We start from the raw sequence: 8,639 nt of genomic DNA, 5'->3' as shown, positions 1-8,639 counted from the left end.
ATGTTATTACAGTCACATAGAGTGTCAGGTGGGAATAAATTGTGAACTACAAAAATAATTATACATGATCTAGATGTAGAAAATGATACTCCAATTAAACAACTTCCGTACATGTTCAATCCACTAAAGATAGCACAGGTACAAAAGGAGATTTAAAGCATGTTTAAGAATTATATCATCGAAGTGAGTTGCAGCGATTGGAGCACACCTATTGTGATGGTACCAAAACCAGATACAAGCCAACGATTGGGGGTGGACTATAGAAATGCCAACACAGTCACAAAGTCAGATTCGTATCCAATTCCTCATTTGGAAGAATGAGCTATGTAGGTGGGACAAACATGACTATTGTAAAGAACATCAGGAAGTACCTTTATCAGACAGGGCAATGGAAGTTTCAGCTTTTGTGACGCCAAACGGTCTGCACCTGTTGAAAGTTATGCCATTTGGAATGAACAATGCACCAGCAACATTGAAAACATTAACCAATGAGGTCATTTCCAGATCACACAATTGTGCAGCGTACATTGGTGGTGGTGTTTAGTCAAATGAAATGAAATGAAAATCGCTTATTGTCACAAGTAGGCTTCAAATGAAGTTACTGTGAAAAGCCCCTAGTCACCACATTCCAGCGCCTGTTTGGGAAGGCTGTTATGTGGAAGGAACATTTGCAATATTTAAAGGAATTATTCAATCGACTACAGGAGTCTGGATTTTTGACAAACTTGGTGAAAAGTGAATTTGGAAAACTCAAGTCACATAAGGCCATACTATTGGACATGGTCGGTTGATCCTATGGAATGTGAAAACGAAAGCTATTGGAGAGTTTCCAATACAGTCAACGAGGAGATAAGTGCTAAGATTTCTGGGCATGGGTGCTTTTTACTGGGAAATTGTGCCAAATATTTGCTCCACTGACTGAACTTCTGAAAAAGCAAGGGAAATTTCAGTGGACATCAGGATGTCAGGAGACCTTTGATAATCTGAAAATTGTGTTCACCACCAAGTCAGTTTTGGAGGCACCTAATTATACCAAGCAATTTAAGGTGGCAATTGGTTCCTGGGTTCAATTCCAGCCTCGGGTGACTGTCTGTGTGGAGAAGGAGTCATTGAGCTTGGTATTGACATTACAACATTTTGACATTTATGTTGCTAATAATTCATCAGAGATAATTGTTTTTTTTCTCTTTTAAAAAAAATAAATTTAGAGTACCCAATTCATTTTTCTCCAATTAAGGAGAGATTTTCCGTGGCCAATCCACCTACCCTGCACATCTTTGGGTTTGTGGAGGTGAGGCATACGTAGACATGGGGAGAATGTGCAAACTCCACACGGACAGTGGCCTTGGGCCTGGATTGAATCTGGGTCCTCGGTGCTGTGAGGCAGCAATGCTAACGCCCTTATCAGAGACAATTGTATGCACAGATCATAAGCCGTTAAAATTTTTGGAAAAGTTTAAGGATCGAAATGCAAGACTGTTTAGATGGAGTTTATTCTTCCAACCATTTAACTTAAAAATTATTCACGTAGCAGGAAGAGTTGGATGATGCTTTATCGTGACTTTGAAATGTGAGAAGTCTGGAACATTTGAAGGGGGAAACGAGAAACTGAAATGGACTATATTTGCATTTAAATTTGTATGTTTAAAAGTAATATGATGTGTATCTTATCGAGAATTAGTTGTGTTTCGTAATGAGAAATGTTTTGAATTGAAAGGTTTTAGGAAAATGAAGCCATCTTTTTATATTTCTGGTTCTTTTCTTTAAGGGGGAGGTGTGATGAATGTAGGTATTTCAGATGTATTGTATTATAGGTATTTGCTGCAATAAGGGTTAAGTAGTTTAGTGTGTCTGACTGTTGCAATTATGTTTTTAAAAAAATCCTGGTTTGAAAGGTTGGGAACCAGGGGTGCAATTAAGGCATCATAAAAAGCTTGAGCTAATGCAGTTTTGGTTAGATTAAGGGGGTTCCTTGTGTAGTTAATTAGATTTCAGCTTGGTAAGATGATGTAGTTAAGGGGTGGAGATACATTATCAGGAATTTTGCAGGAAAGCAGTTCAGTTGAATTTTAAATTAAGTTGTGAGCAGAAGTGAAGAATTTTGATCGCATTGCAGTTCAGCTGAATATCTTTCTGTAGACATGTTAGCAGTTACTTTCCAAGCAGTTCAGACTTGTTTGGTGAAAAGGTGAACTGACTCAAGCTGAGTAATATCTTATGAAAGAATACAGCCAGAGTTTCTGCATGATTCTGACAGGAGTCAGGTCCTTTATTTAAGACTGTGTCAAAAGATCTCTCTTTCTCAAAGCTGAGTATCGAGGCATCTCTATGAAGCAGGTGTTTGTGGTGCTAAATGTATTTAACAGTGGATTGAGAGTTGAGATGTTTTTTATTGGTTGTTTGAGTGGGAATAAAGATAGCAGTTGGGGGTTACTGTCTTCACTATATTAATCAGTATTGTTTAAGGGGTAAGTGTAAGCTCATTCCTGGTATGATGTTAACGATATTTTAATACTATGTTAGTCATAAAGTTTTATATCCTTATTTCTTTGTGAAATCAGTCCTGAAGCGAGGTATCCTTTCCTCATAGTCTTACAAAATAAAATTAAATTGATAGCTTTCCTGTCCAGTATCCTAGCCACTGTTTTTTTTTTTTTAAATTAATTTTTTCCAATTAAGGGGCAATTTAGCTTGGCCAAGCCACCTATCCTGCACATCTTTAGGTTGTGGGGGTGAAACCCACGCAAACACGGGGAGAATATGCAAACTCCACACGGACAGTGACCGAGAGCCGGGACCAAACCTGGGACCTCAGCGTCGTGAGGCGGCAGGGCTAATCCACTGTGCCACCATGCTATCCTAGCCACTGTTGGGGTATGGTCTGGGATCGTAATACTCTCTACAGTAACTGTAGCACCCATGAGATGCTCGAAAATGGTGCTGGGATTGTAACCGGGTTGGGCCCTCAACAGAGACAGACACCACAGACATGAGGAATGACAATACTGACCAGTGCAACTCCATTCCTGTTCCCTCACAAGAGAAGATATTGGCCAAGTAAGGAAATGGAAATACCGAGGACCTCAGCCAGAAGTCTGAACATGGATGGTATCCCACTCTGCCAGTTCAGAGAGGATTATGGCTGACACCATACCCATGCCTCAAGAAAACGGCATTCACAATCCAATCCCCTAGATAATCCGGCAGGGAGTCATCAAAGTACCACCAATGTGCTTATGAAAGAGATCTAAACCTGATCTGGACAATGTCACCTTTGCCATTGATCTCAAAATCAAGCCTCAAGTAGTTTCAACTATTCCCCTGAAGACATCAGGGGATTTCATTTCTGTCTTACTGGAAAACTAAATGACCAGTGACCAGACATTGCCTAATGAAGGAGCCCAAACAGGTATATACATTGATGAGGTACTGGAAGAGGATCAAGGAGGAGGGTAGGGTTTTTTATAGGTTGGTTCACGACAATGGGAGGGAGATGAAGCGACTCACCCTGTCTGGTAGTCTCAAGGGTCAGGTGTTGACCATGGTTCGTGATCAGACAGGACACCAACTGTCAGAGCAGACAGCTCTACCAACAAGAAGGTGGTGTTACAGAGCAGGGATGGTTGCGATATTGTGAACGACAGCCGCAGCCGTGAGAGGTTACAGTTTCCAGAGCTGTGTTGTGGCTTGACACCGGTGGTTATGCCCATGATGTCTGGCCAGTAGCTGGAGGACAACCTCGGAAGAAGTTCCCAGAGGGCAGTTGCTCGATGCTGAAAGTCTGGTGGATGACCGTGGGCCGAGCAGCCCACTCACAAGCCCAGCGGAACCTAGAGCAGCAGTAGGCGGTAGCCTGAGTGAAGAGGGATCGGATAGTGATGGGGAATCCTGGAATGGGTGTGTTAGGGATTCCGGGGGTGCATCCTATGTGAGGAGGCCACATCCAGTGCTGGAAGGCAATGCAGAGATGTCTGCTGTGAGGATAAAACTGGAGTGACCAATGCCACTGATAATATGGATCCTGGAGACATGAGCGGTCTGGATCCCCATGTGGCTGACCAATCACAGAGCCTGGGTGCTATTGAGAGTTCCAGTTCAGAAGAGAGGCCCGAGAAGGTAATCTCAACCAAAAGATGGATTCAGCCTGTTGGATTGAACAATTACAGAGGGGGTCCTTTAAAATATTAGCTAAAATATACTGGAAAATAAAATGATTCTTGTAGAAATATGATGAAGTTATAAAATTGGCTAAACCTTTGATTCCTGACTATGACTGTCGCAAACGTAGCAGAAGATGTACTGTAGGAAAGTGCTATGAGGGTACATTCAACAAATTTGAAACAATCTTGTAACTAAGACCAGACATGACGTAGGAAGTTTGAACGTGGGACAAGAGCTGTGGGAAGGATAATTAATTTGGAGTCATTGAGTAATGTCTAATTAACCAATCGCCTGTTAAATGACTGACATTTTCCTGAACGAATCAAGGGGGCCTCAGCTGAGAATTAGAACCAACAAAAGTTAGGAAGGGGCTAAACCCATATAAGGATTCCCTTGAGAATGTAATCTGTATGACTGATTGGAGACAAGAATTTTAGCCTTCCAAGATCCTTGAAGCATTCGTGAAAATTATTTTTAAAAAGGCCTTTTGTTGAAATGACTTCTATTTTGTAAAACTGGAGTTATTTTTATCTTGAAGGTTTGTTTCTTTCACCCTTCAGTGTCTCGAGGACTTTTCAATGGGCTGTCAAGTTTGTCGATTTCATTTTGTGCAAATGTACCAAGTGAATTCTTTGAAAAATAAAGAGTGTTTCATACACCTCTTCAACTGGACTGAGTGACTTATCCTGAGCAAGAGATGAGAGGAATCTTTCACAGACCATACTATTTGCCCAGATCGGTAATGCATTAAGGGAAAGCTGCTACCAACGTGGACTGGAATAGGCTAATGATCATAGCTCCGTCGAATCCACTGATCATGTGATAGCTTAGTAAATTGTCAACCTGTCAGGTCTGGTTTCTGCAACAGCGACTGTCAAGCAGGGGAATCTGTAGTGGGGCCTCTGGCAGCCGGTGGTGACCATGGGGCCGAACATGGAGCAGGGGAACTGCCCCTCCCTGCAGGGAGCAGTGCCTCTGACAATCTGAGAGGCAAATCCAGATGCCCTGATGTGAGGGAGAAAGCAGCAAGGGCAAGTAGAGGACTTGGGAGTGGCAGGAGCCACGGCCATGAACAGGGTGGCCTGAGGATAGCTATAGAGCCGGGTAGGGAAATTGCAGACTTAGTCAGATTGGCTGGCAGCATCTCTGAGTCATAAAGAGAAAAGGAACAGGACAACAGCCAGGAGCTGGAGCAGCGGTTTAAGCTTGTGTGTGTCACTGTGTTGAGAGGCTGAGGCCCCAAATTGGACAGGGGCCCAGAGCATCAGTGGTGAATATCTTCTGTAAATAGCTTGTTTCTTGAAGTGACACTTTCACTTGAGAGATGAAACAATTTTGATGCCAATGGAATGAAAAGAGCGTTGTTTTGTTTACCTTTGTGTAATCCGTATGCTTAAATCCCACATTGCACGAGGCGCAATTGTTATTTCTGCGAAGCACACAATCTTTAATTGCTATTAAATATAGACTAAGTGGCCTTATGTAAAATCAATTAATGACTGCAGCTGTTTAAACATTGGCATTCTCAGTTACCGGGGATGCGGGGGGGGGGGGGGGGGGGGGGGGCGGGGGGGGGGGGGGGGGCTGTTTCTGTCTTTGTTTCAAAATGTGTATAACTGTCTTCATGCATAGATGAATTAAGAGGCTGTGGATAATACTCTTCCATTTCAAGAATCAGATCCCAAGACCCAATAAAGTCAGTTAAAGATGGCCAGGAAATAAACTTCCTTCCACTCAATGTTGACAAACTCAACTTGCATAAGATAATTAATTACTGTGTAATAAATTACTTTGTTTTTGCTGTATGGGACCTTCAGAAGGCCCACTTTGGAAATGGTAATAGTACTCAGCAGACCGATGCTCTACTGAGCATATCGGGCTTAACTGAGAGAATTACAGGGACATCCTTGTAATGTGCTTCCAAATTGCCAGTTCCATGTAAATGAGGTGGACAAAATGATCTGCCAGTCCGTGTTCAGCATTTCAGGAGCCACTTTGGAAGGACGGAAACCTAATGGATCCAGGTTCCGCATGCAAATTCACCAGGCGGGATTCTCCATCCTGGCAGCCCGATTTCCGGCGCAGTGTGCCCCCGCCGGCAGTGGGATTCTCCGTTCCCGCAGCCGGCCAATGGGGATTCCCATTGTGGCCACCCCCATCCCGTCGGGAAACCCGTGGGCGTGGGTGCGCTGTCGGAGAAGCCGAGGGCTGGATTCTCCCGTCACGCCCGTGGCGTGGCCCGTTGTGAGCGAGAATGAAAGATTTGGGGTTCCTGCCAAAACTCCAATCACATTCAATGGCACCGGAAAACCCCAGATGAAAACGAGGATGGAGAATTTCGGCCTGTATCTTTTAACTGCCCTTTTTATATGGGCAATTTGGAACACATAACTGTCAGGTTTAATTTTGCTCCTGTTGCTGAATCTACCCCACAACGAGGATGTGGTTGAAATATCTCTGGGAAACCTCCCTTAGCATCCTTAAACTGAGGAGATGCTAAACAGTCTTGGTCACCCTTGGATGTTTATACAATACAGCTTCCCCTTTTTCAGAACGCTAACTATAATATCTTCAGAAAGATCTGACGACAAAGCTTTATTTCGGCAAACAAAAGTAAAGGCCGCAACATGGCTTGCAGCGCTTAAGTCCCAGCCGGGACTACTAATCAGGCTGGTCCCAATCCAGGCCAGCTTTTAAGTACCTGATTCACAAGCCCCAGCTACTAGGCCTCCCCCCCTCAGCGGGGAGGCCTGCATTCCACAAGCCCCATGGGGAGATCAGTTGGGTTAACCCCATGCGTCCCTTGAGGGGCATTAAATGAATAAAGCAACCCAACCATAGGACAGAGAGCACAGTGACCTGAAAATAATAGTATTGCAGGTTAAACAGGACTACCTTTTGAGATTTCTGTACGGGGTTGGACTCACTTTTCAGTCTTTATTTATTTTCCTCATATTTCTCCTCACAGAATTTGAAGTTTGTTTTATTTTGTTTATTTCTTATCGTGTTATCTTATTAATCTTTGTAGAGTCACCGTCTTCGAGATTCAATCACAGGAGATGTAGGCAGTTATCTCTGTACCTAGATGGTCAGGCCTTTGGTGGACCCAATATTGGGTCTTAAGCCTCATTGCCATCAACTTGCAAATTGTACCAAGCAACACGCCAGTGAAGGCCAGCTCAGTAGTTCTCAGATGAATGAATAAGGCAGACCGGGAATTGTTGGCAGGGGGGCGGGAGGAATAGATGGACTGGTAAGTGGGTGGCTGAGAAGGGAACAAGGTGTCGTGGTGGGCAGAGGGACGGAAGACATGATAATTGGTGGGGGATAAAGGACCATGGCCTACCGTCTCAGGACACATCAATCTTTCAGTGGGAACCTGAAATAAGTGTTTTTCCCTTATTTTCATATTCTTCTTTCAGATATATGCACATCTTACCACTTTTCTTGGCCTTCATCAATTTGACAAATATTGAATTTCTAATTTACAAAGATTGTAAATGATGTGTTGGGTAGGCTGGGTCGATGTGGACTGCACTTGATGCAGTGTAGCGAGAGACAGACCTCCAACACTTGATAAGATGCAACACAATTTTATTTAACATCTAAACTATTATACATGTTCAACTGTGGGTTGACACTATGCTGACTTGACTGGAGACCTGATACTAGCCTAACCAGACTTACTAGCTACCACATGGTGTTTGTACTGGCCAGCTTACTAACTCTGACTGTCCCAGAGGCTGGGTCCTGAGAGAGCGGGAAAACTGGTGCCCTCTGGCTTTATAGTGGTCTTGTCCTGCCTGGTGATTGGCTGCTCTATTCTGTGTGCTTACTGGTCATCCTGTGTGTCAATCACTGCCTGTCTGCTCTCCATTATATACATAGATGATGAGAGTAAATAGGTGCTTGACTATCAAATTTATAGGTCATGCCCATTTAATTTGTGTTTAAAAGCACCTGATCTGTTTTTACACAGTAGGGAGGCATGGCAGCACAGTGGTTAGCACAGTTGCTTCACAGCTTGAGGGTCCCAGGTTCTATTCCCGGCTTGGGTCACTGCCTGTCCGGATTTTGCACTCTCTCCCCATGTCTGCTCCGGTTTCCACCCTCAGTCCAAAGATGTGCAGGTTCGGTGGATTGGCCATGCTAAATTTCCCTCAGTGTCCAAAAAGGTCAGGTGGGGTTACTGGGATCGGGTGGAGGTGTGGGCTTAGGTAGGGTGCTCTTTCCAAGGGCTGGTGCAGACTTGATGGGCGAACTGGCCTCCTTCTGCACTGTAAATTCTATGATCATCTATGATTCTATGATGAATGAAAGTCATCACAAACCATTGGCTGCTTTCACCTTTTAGAGAGAGAGCTGACTGGCCACCACACCCCAGGCAAGGAACAAGGTTGAGATGGTAGGGTCTTCATGATAGCTTTAGCCAGTATGGGAATTGACCTCTGTTGGTATTGTTGTGCATCATGACCAAC

This window comes from Scyliorhinus torazame, chromosome 10 (assembly GCF_047496885.1).
Source record: "Scyliorhinus torazame isolate Kashiwa2021f chromosome 10, sScyTor2.1, whole genome shotgun sequence".
Taxonomy (NCBI): Eukaryota; Metazoa; Chordata; class Chondrichthyes; order Carcharhiniformes; family Scyliorhinidae; genus Scyliorhinus; species Scyliorhinus torazame.
Note: the sequence above shows the minus strand (reverse complement) of the source record.